This window comes from Argopecten irradians, chromosome 3, assembly GCF_041381155.1.
Source record: "Argopecten irradians isolate NY chromosome 3, Ai_NY, whole genome shotgun sequence".
Lineage (NCBI taxonomy): Eukaryota > Metazoa > Mollusca > Bivalvia > Pectinida > Pectinidae > Argopecten > Argopecten irradians.
The window spans coordinates 64,029,322-64,043,868 of record NC_091136.1 but is presented as its reverse complement, the minus strand read 5'-3'; the positions used below and the strand labels follow the sequence as shown (position 1 = coordinate 64,043,868).

Here is a 14,547-nt window from a genome sequence, read left to right as displayed (position 1 = left end):
ATGGGAACCAATTTTGTATAAACGGTGGGTCTGCTCCCCCAGGGCCCAATAGGGGAAATATAGCAAAGTCTTAAAAATCCTTCTGTAGGAATGGATTTCAAAGTTAGTCTGAAGCTTCCATGGTTGGAGGGGAACCAATTTTGTCTAAACGGTGGGTCTGGTCCCCAAAGAGCCAGAGGGGAAATATAGCAATTTCTTGTAAAATCCTTCTGTAGAAATGACATGGTGTTTAAATTCACTGTATATATGTATTAGGTGTTTTAACTACATGCTCTGTGTATATATATTGTCTGAACTTACGTGCCCCTGCGTCATGCAATGTCCTGCACATGTAAATCTATGTGTATGCAAGTTGTTGCGATGATGTACGAGAGACGAGCAAATGAATTGGTTAAAAGTGTCACGTTGACCTTGCACCTGCATGCTGCACTTATCTGCTGGTTCTCATCCGACTTTAATTTTAGAACAATCATGTTGGCAGGCCATCTTGGATATTGTCGTCTGATGGACGCCTGGATCTTCATAAATTTGCGTTTGGTCTTTTATTTTGTGGACAAATATTTCCACTGGTTAGGTCCAAAGGTTATCAATTTTCTCGGTTGTTTGGACATACTTCATTTTCAGCCGCTTCATTAGGTGGTAGATAATCCAGTGAATTAACTCCTGTTTTGACTAACATAACCATGCTAGTAAGAACAGAATTGCAAAATGTTTCATCCCCCAATTGGTCATTAAAAACTCTTTATCAAGCATAAAAGCAATCCAGGTAAATGTTTGACATATTTCCCAATTGTTTCATCAGACCAATAACTTTTGTTGATCCTATTAACGCTCCAATAACAGTGTACAATTAATGAATATAATTTCAAATTCTGAAGATGTTGATTTTTTTCACCATTCCGTGACAAAATACAATCTTATTTAAAGCTATAAATTTCTCTACTTCATTTTAAAAACATTTTGCTCTTTGAACTTACTCGAGCTGTCTTTGACTGCCTGTTCCTCCAAGCAAGTCTATTCACCAACTTACCACATTTTCATTATTCCAATTTGTTTAGAAGCTGGTGAATACATTTGCTTTTTTCAATAAAACATAAATGATGACAAAGCCAGTGATTAAAGTTTACCTGTTTATTTGTTTTTAATTTATTTGAGCAACAATTTTTTCCATTATATTTCAGTTCAGTTATTACTTTTAAATAAAACTATTATACTGACAATTATTTTACAAAACCGTATTAAATTTGAAAACATTTTAGAACAAGGCAATTTTAATTTAGCAGCAACCATTAATAATCTTATAGCATTATACCAAAATGTAAACTTTCAAGTTTTATTCATCTATTTTATCTTCCTTTCAAAGAATAAACAGTATTCAAATCTATTTCCTTTTATAACATCTTTATTATATATAAGATATAAAATGTTTTTATCTAGTAGTTTTATAATTCTTAAAAATTTTGATGCCAAAAAGTCAGATTAAATGTTGCGAGCAGGCTACCCAACCCTACTCCCATTTAGGAAGGGGGAGGTAGGTTTGCCTAAGGCTCTGTCCAACTGGCAGTGTTTTCTCACTCTCTGACTGTGCCAAATTTAGAGTCAAAATAGGTATATTTATATATTTATCTTATTTAACTTTCTTTGCCTTGCTTTCCATATACTGTACTTGCTCCACACAAACCAAGGAATCCAGAGATCTGAAAATAAGCACCTTCACAAAATACAACTTGACAGCACAAAATATGCATAAATCTGTCCAATGAGGAATCAATTGAAAAACAAAAACAGAAATTGGAGAAATAAGATAAAAATAAAACACAATTCCACCTATAAAACCGGATGTTTTGTTTCATGGACAGACTTTCCAAAAACCTTCAAGAATGCCAACAAAATGCTGCTTTTCTGCTGTAAATACACATTTACTTTGCTTAAAAGGCTCTTCATTCAGTAGGAACTATACCACAATTTTCTGGTATGAAGCACAACTCCAAAACCTGCAACCAACTCATTAAAACAAACATCTGCAAGCACAACAGTATCTTGAAAAGTGCTACAACTTTTAGTATTTAATTACTTAACATTTACAGTTGTTAACATCCTCAGTGTAAGACAAATCTTAATTTTCATCTTTAGTATTGATGGTGCGTAAATGCCATTTACAATTTCTTGACATATCAAGAGCTAGACTGGAAAAACAATTTTAGATTTAAAAGTAAATAATTGTGAGGCATTTTAGAAGAGAGAAAAACTTAGCCTGCTGCCTTTGACACTGGTCTTTTATGATTTCATTACTGCAAATCACATAGGATTTTCTTTAAGGACCAGAGAAATGCAAACAAGGTATAGGTAAGTGGTACAAAATCTGAAAATGGAGAAAACAAACATATTTGATGCAGTCAAAAGACTGCCAACAAAATTCAACGTCGTATGTAAGAGATTTTATAGTTCAATGCACTACTAATATCAATCGATTTGGTGAAAAGTATCCATTACATTCAAGATAAGTCCACTAGCTGCTGTTCAGTTTAACTTTATCTTACTTTTAGAATCGCTTTACCGAATAAATAACAATTAAACACCAACATTGTGCTTAATTGGAATAAAAAGCGATATATATATAACCTGCAAACTTGAGTAATAAATCTGTAGCGAATCATTTTCTTGAGGAGACTAGGAAATGTGGACAGTCCTGGTGATTGATCAGAAACTTTCAATATCTGAAAATGGAGAAAACTAGAACATTTGATGCAGTCCATAGACTGCCAAAAATCTATAGAAACCAATCACTATGCTCTTTAATACCTTTAAATTGAAACTGCTGTGTGAAAAAAAGGCCTGCTGGTTTAATAGCTGCCAATAAAATAAGTTATATCTGAAAGCCAATTATGACACTAAAATAGTAAATAACATACATGGACAGATTTCAACTTTCAGATCCCTTTGGTAAAAATGTGAATCCCAGTTCATCACTTTTGGAGCCACGGTGAGCAATTTGGATTACCTAGGTGACAAGTCTTTAATTGACTGATAAACAAGCACTGGAAACAAAAAGAAATGAAACACATATGATGCAGTCAACAGACTGCCATTACAATCTACATACTAATTTTGAAAAGAACTTTTCCAGGAGCGCAACGTTTACCATTTGATATACTAATTTGAAAAGAACTTTTCCAGGAGCGCAACGTTTACTATTTGATATACTAATAGAAAGAAACTTAAATTTAATATCGGTTTATTATGAGGAATAGTAGCATATATATTCAGAATTAATCTCCAAGCCCAACCTGTAATAGCTGTAAAATCAGTCATGGCCCCCAATGCTGGTACAAACCGAAGCGTGGAACACCAATATGAGGACAATATGAAGAACACCTGAGGTAACTAGCGTGACGGGGACACCATGCTAAATAAATTCTCAAGATATTGCGGCAATGTGACCCACAGGTCAAAAACCGTGGTAAAATGTCAAAACATTCCTACACATTCTAACAAGAAATTTAATTGAGGAGCTTCCAAAGTAACATGCAATAATCATCCCATACAGGATACCAATATTAAGTAATGATAAAATGAAATGCTTGTGTACCATTAATAATAAACAATCAATTTCTTTTAATGAAAATTTTAACAAGATTAATGGAAACAAAATGCTGCTTTACCATTAGACCTCTTTTGAAGCAACCATCAAACTCCAGAACATCTCTCTGAAGAATGTAATTTGCTACTTTTCTTGAACCTTAGAAAATGCTGGGTTGCAAAAGTCTGGTGATTAATGGAACCCTTAGTCTGAAAATGGATAAAACTAGTACATTTGATGCAGTCCAAAGACTGCCAAACAAATCCCTGGAGAGTTGTGTTGGACCAATATCTTCCAAGCTTTCAATTAAAACTATTTAGGTACTTATTAACATCAATTTCATGGAGCCTGGTTTATATTCCTTAGTATGGAAATGAAATCTGCAGTCTTATAGCTGCCTATGAAAAGAAGTTGAAATGTGATATTTGATATTAATGGAAATAAATCTGAAAGATAATTTGTAAGACCCTGTAAAATAGTAATTAACATACATTCATGGATTTCAGCCTTCAGATCACTTTGGTAGAAATTGCAAATTCCAGCTCATGGTTCAAGGAAAATGACTTTTGAGGGTATGCTAAGTTCCCAGTGAAGTTTACCTAGGTGACAGATCTTACAACTGATATACTAGCACTGGAAACAAAAGAAATAGAACATGTGATGCAGTCAAAGACTGCCATTGTCATTAACATACTCCGTTCATTAACTTGGATGCAACCTTAAGAGAAAGCTACATTTTAATTTACAATTACAATAAGATTCTATAGTTAATATACTTTTAAATTGGTCCTTTCTATTCACGAAAAAAAGAGGATCAGATACCCAAGATGAAAACATACTGTTTGTTTATGAAGAGTTATCTCCCCAGTCCAAACTGCAATAGCTGTAGAAACAGTTTTCTTGGTCTCCCAATACTGGCTGAGTGGTGGCAACAATAGGAAAGAACTCCCCAGGAAACTGGCACGATGGGACTCCATGCTAAATAAATTCTTAAGATCGGAAGAAAGAAATGACCCACAGGTCAAAAAATAATACATGACAATATATTCATACCAATAAAACTAGAGATATGTTAGAAAAAAAGAACAAAAATACAGTAATAATATTAAAAGTACAGTATACCAAGATAAGCAGCACAAAACAGTAACAGTATTGTTGGCGAATACCCATATAAACCCTTAACAAATAATGCAACAAAGTGTTCTTTTACTTTCCAATCATGCTGTCTACTTCAATCGGTGAAACCATTATAACACATCAAATGTCTCTTATAAAACTTTTGTTGACAACTTCAAGAAAAATCTATTGGAGATACAGTACATATCTAAATGGTTACTCGATTCACCATTCTATCACAAAAATAGATATCCACATAATATCTTAAGTGTTCTTACGGCAACCCGAGGGTCAAGCAGTTGGAACAAGTGCATTAATCAGCAATCCATCATACAAAGGTTGTAGACAAGCAGCTAAATCATGTATAGCAAGGTAGGATACTGAACCAACATTTGTGAAGTCTAACTAGAGATTGGTAACTCAATTGGAAAAGTGCATTAAAATATTCCAAACAGCTTCACATGCAGTAAATTATACTTGGCATATGTAAAGGTAACTACTGATGGAAAACATGTAGTACAGATATTAGACAAGCTATATCCATTCACCAAGGTAAGTATTCAACACAACTGTAAAATCTACTTGCCCCCACTCTAGTATATATATACACATATGCTTGGTTAAATCGGTAAAAAATGAGACACACAGACAACACCTGGGAATAGTCGACAAAGTACCAGTGTAGATACAACAGGTCTGAAATAAGTGTTGCAAACACTGCGGTTATAAGACTGAAGAAGTTATGTCTGAGAAATAATGGAAAAATAACGATGAACATCAAAGAAGTATTCAACAGAAACGAATTTATAGTATGTCTAAACTAATAAAAATATTTTTAAAGATTTCTCTGCAAGATTAGTAATCAACAGCACAAGTGTCTCATCATCCCAATATACTAATGGCTACTCGATTCACCATTCCTACCAATTTAACAGCGGCAGCATACCTATTTAAGAAAGAAATTTGGCTCACCACCATTTTAAAATATGCAGCTTTTGGGATTCATTCAATTTCCTAACTCTTCTGAAAATACAAAGTCTGCACATTTAGTACAAAAACCCCTCCCTCTCCCACTTGCATTCTCTAATGATAACCGTAACACAAGTTATTGATGATGGTATACAAATTCATAATAATAGTGGAATATTACCGAAACATGAAAGAGATTATCTTACCAATAAAAAACATTCCTTTATTTCCTATTAGTCATTTTATTTCTATTTGTATGTAAATAGAGCTTATTCCAACAACACTCCCATATGGTTTTCGTACATCTTCATTAAATATCATTTTACATTTAATTACATGCACAATCGCAGTAAAGACTCGTACAACTTTCCATTTCAAACCACGATTTACCATCATCTTCAATATCAAGGATCACACCAAAATGACACCTGCACTTCTTGCCAGTAAATGATGTCCTGCTTCACTTTTAAACAATAGCCATGGAACCCACATGGACGAGTACTGAAATTAAACCACAACATCCAAACCTCCAAACATTCACAATTCAATAACAGTATCACAATACATTAGTGTTTGTAAGGTTTTGTTGTATGGAATTTACTTTCCTTTAAAATATTTCCTCTATGACCTACAAGTTACAAGTGATTACATTTTAAATACCTATTACAAACAGGTGATTATCAATAAATTTTCTGAGAAAAGTTACCTCCTGGCAGATTATCTTACACGTTTACCTAAAAATAGTAAACGGACAACATCCCAACCCCAAACGGTATAAACAGTGATACAAGATTTTCAAATTATTAAAATGACATCCAGTGATATTCTTAAAGCCAGGTAAATTTGGTTAAATTCACTGATGAAGTTAAGGTTTAACAGTATACTTACAGACCAAAACTACATGGCTACTCGATTCACCATGACACTATGTATATAATTGTTGTGAATGTGTCGTTTCAAGCTTTCACCCATACCGACCTTCCTCCAGCAGACCTCTTCAATCCTAACTACACATACAAATTCATACATACTCTACCTTGCACTTATTGAAGAAATCCTTTAATAGTATAAATACTTCATAGCAAATAAAACAAACCTTTGTGATTAATACAAAATATGAGTATTCATGCAATAAATCTTACATAAAATGCAATATGCATAGCACCCAACCAGTAAATAAATTATTTAAAGCTATTACAGTATAACAAAATTCAACTACACTATGAGCCAAAATTATATTTTATGATTGGTATCAATTTTGCGAGACATACAGATCACACAACAATTCATCATACCACTAGTTTGAGCTTTGCTTCTTAGTGGGCTAGAGTTCATTGGACCTTGGTTATTTCTTCAAATACTTTCATACTTCTTTAAGACAATGCCATTTCTTGGCAGGCTTGAATAGCGCTTCTGAAATAAGTGAAAATAAATCCCCTCCCTCGCCTAATATACATTGCTGATATATCGTAACATTACTTTACAAATGCAGAAGTTCTAAAAACAATTCTTTAAAACACAAATTTGTTTTAGATATGCAACAATGCCAGATCAATTAACACAAGTTTAACTTTGTTTTAATACAAGTAAGGAGTATATTATATCCATACCACATGTGAAACATCTGGCTTCCATATGACTTAAGATTCCTATTTCTTGATTTCTCTTAGAATTCACTTGAAGTGCATCTGAAATAATACTTAATTCTCCCAAACACTAAATAGACGTAACTGAAAAGTATATTTCATTAAATTCTCAAGTCTTTTGCCAATCTCCAATACAACTTTACTTTCGCTCAACATAACCACAAAATATACTACGACACCTTCATAAAGATATCCACTTTTCTTAAGATCCAACATTGCAACACAATTATGAAATAAACATGTGTCAATTGCCCACCCAAAGAAACTTCATTCCTTTGCTTAGTTCCCATCACACATATGACCAATATTAAATTGGTAATTACAAATTTATTGTTCTTTACAATGAGGACATTTCATATTTCATTTAAACATCTGAACTTGCATAGCAGAACTTTTTTAAACCTTTCAAATCAAATACCTTCTTCAGCTGCTTTATGAAGTAGGTCTTTACTTCCAGTGGCTTTATCATTTCATCACCTCAAAATAAAACTGGCAAAGGTATGATATCCCCCCTTTCCCCTATGAATCTTTATTTTGCAAGCAGTTAATAAATCATGCTATTTCCTTACTATTTGCATATATATCTTCTCATACATTAAATTGGTTATTTTAATAGGAATACAAACGGTTTCAATCTTAAATATCCACTTATCAAATATATTAGAGTGTTTATTTTGGAGTTAAAACTTAATGTACAGATCAAACAATCACATGTAACTTTAACAGATATGTAGCATGAAAACATCTCTTAAAATTCTATGCAAGCTTTAAGAAAACAACAACACAAATATGGCTACAGCAGGATTGCGATCACATTTCAAAATTTGTAAAAATTAATCTCCATACCACAATTGATTCTGTTATTGGGGTTCCATATGTTGAGTTTTTGTGCGACAATGCCTTCAAAGGTACAGGATTTTCAACCTTGTTTCAAGCATATCTGAAATGAGAATCTATCGCCCCCCTCTCCTCTTTCCAAAATATCTGCATAACTAGCACATAGATAAAGTTTAAATGGAAAACATTTTTTTCTTAATAACTAAAAAAATCCAATTAACTTTTACATATTGTTCTTTTTATAATCCTTCTGTTACACAGCAAGCTGGAAATTGATGACAACTTCCCAATATGACACCATATTATATTTGTATCATTATCATAAGGAGCTTTTTATCTATGCACATTAAATATATAGACGATTACCACAAAGTATTACCTCAACTTCCAAACAAGGGCATATTCTTGTGCAAAGGTCAAACATCTTTCACATCAGGCTAAAAATCCTTTTTTTTAAAGGAAAAATTGCAGACAAAAATGTTTGCAGCAAGCAGATGTAATATGAAATAGCTTAAATTCCCCTTTCCCAATCAAATTTAATAATCATTTTCAATGTTAACTTATATTGATAGGTCAGACTTGACATTAGCATAGTATATACAAGTATGCAAAATTCATTTAGGTATTATTACAACACAGAGTGTATTAAATTTGTAAAAGGTTATATTACATACTTAAATATAGACTTGTGTACATTTATCCGTCAATTGTCTTCATATCACAACAGGTTTACCACATTTCTATGTTTGGAGTTTAGGTTATGGCAGCAGGACTCGGGTTAGAGCATTGCAGAGGTATGGACATTGCAACTTCTCTTGAAGCACATCTGAAATGAGCAGATATTATTTCGCCCCTTCTTCCCAAACATTGTGTACACTTTAGCCAAACTTTATAATGGTATCATATTTTATTTTTAAAATTTATGGAAAATAAAAAGTATTAATTTACAGTGTGGAAATAAAACATCAAATTTCTATGCACAACTTGGGATAACAACACCATGGATACCTCAAGACTTCCAAAATAGATTCCTGGAGAGGTCAAAACTTTCTTGCACAGCAAGCTGCAAATCCTCACAATGATTTCATTTTCATTATGGGGGTAATATTGAAGACGAGCAGTTCAACTAGGCAACAGGCTGAAGCAAATCTGAAATAGGCTCAAGATTCCCCTCCCCCAATCTCATCAAACATTTACACAAGATGTTGCACCAAGGTTTTAAAGTTTAGGTAGATATTCCGTACACCTATTTTAAATGACCGATTGATAACATTATTCACAAAATACACAGGAAAGTAATTATCTCCAGCAACAAATTACCTCAAAAATATCTTCATACTCATAGGCACCTCTTGGCTCTTCGAGCTCCAATTCCTCACATCATTTATTCATGGTAGCAGCTTATATTTGCAGCAAATACAAATCTGAAATGTTTTGAATGTAAATCCCCCTTCCCCCAACATAGCAAGATTTCCTGGACTTATCTTTTAATTGTTATAATAAGAGTATTCAAGCATGCCATTTTTCATCTTTGAGTATAATAAACAAATAATCGGTAGCACTGACAGAGGCAAATCTGAAAAAGGCTAAAGATTCCCCTTTGCCCCAAACATTTAGTCCTTTTACAATTAACTTATTGAATTATCTAAAGTCTTTAATTTTTTTGTTGGTAAATTTCATTGAAGAAACTAAAAACCAATGCACAAAAAGATATGCATTTCAAGAAAATGCACAATATATAATTACAGATTACTAATCTATAAATAAGTAAAAACATCAAAAATACACCGGAGATTTCTAGCATCAAAATACCTTGAGGACAATTCCAAAGAACTTCATACTCTTTAAATATAGGTGAAAACCTTTCTTCCAAGCTCCAACTCATCAAGCATCATTTAATGACACATCATTGTGGTAGTCTAACGGTTTATTCTTTCGGTGAAATCTGAAATATTTAAGTGTGACTCCCCTCCTAAAGGCAAACAATTGCCTTTGAACATTTGACCTTTAACTTTCTTGCACAGCAAGCTCCAAACCCTCCAACTAGTATTTCATTTATATGTCTGGGAATATTGTAGACAAGCAGTTACAGTTGGTAACACGCAGAGGCAAATCTGAAATAGGCTTAGATTCCCCTCCCCCTCATCATACACAAATTTATAAACAGGTTTGATTGTTACAACACATTTTTATATTTGAGTTAACAAGTTTTATTTCATCACAATCTACAATTTACAAAACTGATATTATTCACATCTGAAAGCCATTTTTGTCCAACTAAATACCTTGAAGATATGCCATTTACTTCTTACTCTTAGGCCTGGGTTAAAATTATCCACTCTTCAAGCTCTGAATCTTCAATCATCATTTGATGTTTGGGTGCAGCATGGTAGCAATTGTTTATAGGAACAGTGAATTAAAATCTGAAATATTTTCAAAAGAAATTCCCTACCCTCCAAGTAACAAATAGACTTACTGAACTGTAAAAGGTCTCCAGGTTTGTATTTAGAATAAAATATGCAACGGCATACAATAGTAAAACTACTCAAATTTCCATTAACATTGAAATACTTTCTTGCACAGCAAGTGCCAAATACTAGGATTTCATGGTTATGTAGATGGGAATATTTAGATGTCAAACATTTCAAGTTGGTAATATGCAGAAGCAAATTTGAAATAGGCTAAAAGGTTCCCCTCCTATTCATCTAGTAACAAATTTAAATTCAATTATATCATAGTCTTAAAACAGTTTTAGCAGCAAGTTTTTAATTTTAAAGTTGACAAATTAGTTCAATAAAGTTCTGTCCAGATATACCAATGGGTATACAAATACCATCTCATTACCACCATTATTCATAAAATAACTCATAAAGCCATTTTTGTCCAACAAAATACCTTAAGAGACAAATTCCAGAAGCTGCTTACTCTTAGGCATCCAAAATCTCTGCTCTTCAAGCTCTGAATCTTCAATCATTTGATGTTTGGGTACATCAAAATAGCAAAGAGGTGCATAGGCAGTGTATGCCAATCTGAAATATTTTCAAAAAAATTCCCCCTACCCTCTTAGCAACCAATTGATTTACTGATCCATTTAAAAGGTTAAACTTTTTAAAACGTCACAGGTTCATAATTTGTAGTTAATGTTTAAATTGTATGCAATTTTTTTTTTTATAAATATTGCATCATACATAATACATCGCAATTTTTTTTATAACAAATGGCTAAAATGTATACCAATTATCTGTCAATTGTCTCCATATCACGACTCTTTCCAGCTGTGAAGATTTAGCTGTGACTAAGCAAATCGGGAGGTATGGTATGGGCATTGCAACTTCTCTTGAAGCACATCTGAAACGAGTAGATATTAACTTTCCCCTCCCTTCCTGTATTTTTTTTTATATACTTTTACAATTTTTCTCAAACTGTGCTTTATGCACATGAAAAGCATAAATCCCTATCATATTTACATGTATATCTTATAATCGTATATTCATCTTCATAAGGTCAGCAGCTCTCTGTTGCTCATAAAACTTGCAATTACCGTTTACAACAAAGTACGTATACCTTAATGCAGTAATGGGAACTTTCTAGGTCTTGTTTGGGTCATGGGTGTCAGATCTGCAGCCTTCTGCTATCTTTTCTCGCCAGAAACTATGTTCCAACTACATGTTTACAAAGCGCAAATCTGGAATAAGCAAGTTTAATACCCTTCCCTATCATCTACCATTTATATTTTCCCATATACAATTATAAAACAACACCTGTTCAACGTTCTATTAGCCCATAACTTACTTGTTTGTTCGAATATTTCCCCACTTATATAGAATATTGCCTTCCCCAGCAGACATTTGATACGGTTTTCCACATTTATGATATTTAAGGTAATTTATGTCTTGTTTATAGTGGATCAAATAGATTTATTCAAATTTTTCAAAACAATGTATGAACAAATATGCATTAAAACAATTTTCACTTGTAGGCAAGATTACTTCAGTCATCACAGTACTACAGCATGTCAAATTTTACATACTTCAGCCCATTCAGCAATCAACAGACCTCAGTTGATTTCACCTTTCAAAAGGCATCACATTTGCAACATCTTGATGCAATCCTGAAATAAGCCGATTAGCACATCCCATCCAATAGGCAAAGTTTTATCAAAAGTATATGGAATACTGTTCTTGTCAATGAAAATTAACTAAAAATCAATAGGTTGTCAGAAGTATTCTGGTACTTAAAAACCTTCAATGAGGATGAATATTGTACATCTGTATTTTCCTCTATTTTGTTGGATTGAAAGTTTATCACTAGACGGATATACTCAAAGATTTGGCTAACTTCAGTAGTTTTTTTGTAGAATATTGTTGTCTATGTAATTTCTTGGTCTTAAGAATTCAAGTTTGATACTGAAATGTTAAGAGCCCACAACCCAAAAGTATGATCCCCACTTTATTCCAGAAATAAATTGTTTTGAACTTAATATAGGTTTTAAAATCTATTTAGTCAAATCTAATAAAAATTAAATGGAATTGGAAAGCTTTATTTACGTGCCCAGCCTTTATACTCAGAAATACCATCTTATCGGTCAGTCCTTTTCGTAATGTTCGTCTTTCATGTAATATCTGCATCTTGTTCTATGGTCTTCCCTGCTGTCCAGTTTTACTTATTCTGAAATATTCTAAAGCCATCGCATGCTCGACAAAGTTTGTCCAACTAAGGGACTCAAAATATTTTCACTATTGATGTTGATAATATAAACGGATAGATTATTTATGTAACAAACCATCAAATTCACTGATGTTTAAGAAATCAAAGACTTTTCTTCATAATTTGCATGCAGCTTGCCTTTAATTTAACTCCTTGGCTTCAAAGCCAATGCATTCTACTGAGTACTTCTAACCAGTCATTCTTGGGACAGCATAGCAACTGGACTCTGTCCTGCCACAAAATTACTTCTCTCTGAAATGTCAAATAGTAGATTCCCTCTCCCCGACAATATACAATTAGTGCATCGTAGATGCCTTTTCAACTCTCAACATTTTGATTTACATTCTTTAGCAAAGTGTAAGCATTTTATATTATTAAAACTAAGGCCGAGTTGCCTTATTTGGGTCATTTAACATTCAGCATAAATCAAGACCAATGAATTTAACAAACAAATGCCAAATTACTCATCTGTTATGTACTTATTTTATCATGGATAGTCTGGTTCCTCAGGTCTTAAGCTTTATGTAACCAGGGAGGCCTATTCTTCATCTTTGAGAAGAATGCTATGAAAAGAGAGAAAAGTACACCAACAATACTATGTATAGATTAATTGAAACGAAACGATAAGTATAAAATAGCACAAATTTATTATCTATAAATATGACAATAATGAATATCCCCCATCTTAGCTTTAGTTGAAACTAAATGCTGAAGAAAGGTTAATGTAAATAGAATAGAAAAATAAACACGAATACGGCATTTAGGCCTAATCAACAAATTTAAATCACCGATTAAATCAATTAGATTTTAAACTGTCAAAAAAATTATCTAATTCCATTTCAATCGTGTCAACGTTGTAACTATTTACATTACGGTTAACACCAGATATAGATTGTTTATATATCGTATTGCGATAATTGGCATCGTCGATATTTACATATTGGATATCCTTGGGGAACCTCCCAACCATTTGAACTCTCGATTTATCGGATTCAAGACGCATCACAGTTGCCTGCAATAAGGCAGTAACGAGGTAATTAGGATATTTACGGCTACATGCTGTCTTTTTTCGTTTAGCTATTTTCATCAACTTTGTTAACAATATCGTATCCTTGGAGTGAAACTGATTTCGTTGTTTTGCAAGCGAAGCTATTTTCCTAGTCGCCATATTGAATCAACAAATTGATGAATGTTCCCAACTTCACAACAGCAATACAGAATATTAAACTAATTTCCGAGACAAAAAGTGAAACCAACTATGATAAAACCCTCATAGATGGACAAACAAGCCTCTAAAACAAATCTCCAATCCAAACCAACAACATCTTCACCAGTTTTTCAACAGTCCTTCCAAGCCCATATCTTCGCCTTCTTCTGTCTTCCCAAATGGCTCTATGACGTAGTTTGTTGTTTGGGCGATATATATACCCAATTATTATATTCCTACGCCAGAATGCCACGGAAATGTAGTTCATAGAACAATCATAAAACTTTAATAAATCAACCATATTTTTTGACACGAAATTACAAGAAAATAATTTCAATATAGGTTTTTAAAAATAAAATATAAATATTATTGGCGTTACATAAGAAAAAAACTCCATGGTAAACGTAAACAAGCGAATGAATAAAAGAGTAAACGGTCCCAGACGTTCCAACTACGTCTTTTCTATTTATAGCCGAACCAGTTTC

At 33.0% G+C, this 14,547-nt stretch overlaps 1 long non-coding RNA gene across 1 annotated transcript; it reads right to left on the bottom strand.

Moving 5' to 3' along the window:
• Positions 1 to 1,116: 1,116 nt before the first annotated feature.
• LOC138319353 (uncharacterized) lies at positions 1,117 to 14,314 on the bottom strand. The gene is made up of 2 exons (XR_011207999.1): positions 11,383 to 14,314; positions 1,117 to 11,177 (listed from the first exon to the last, which is right to left on the bottom strand). It is a non-coding gene; the product is annotated as an uncharacterized lncRNA (long non-coding RNA).
• Positions 14,315 to 14,547: the final 233 nt, after the last annotated feature.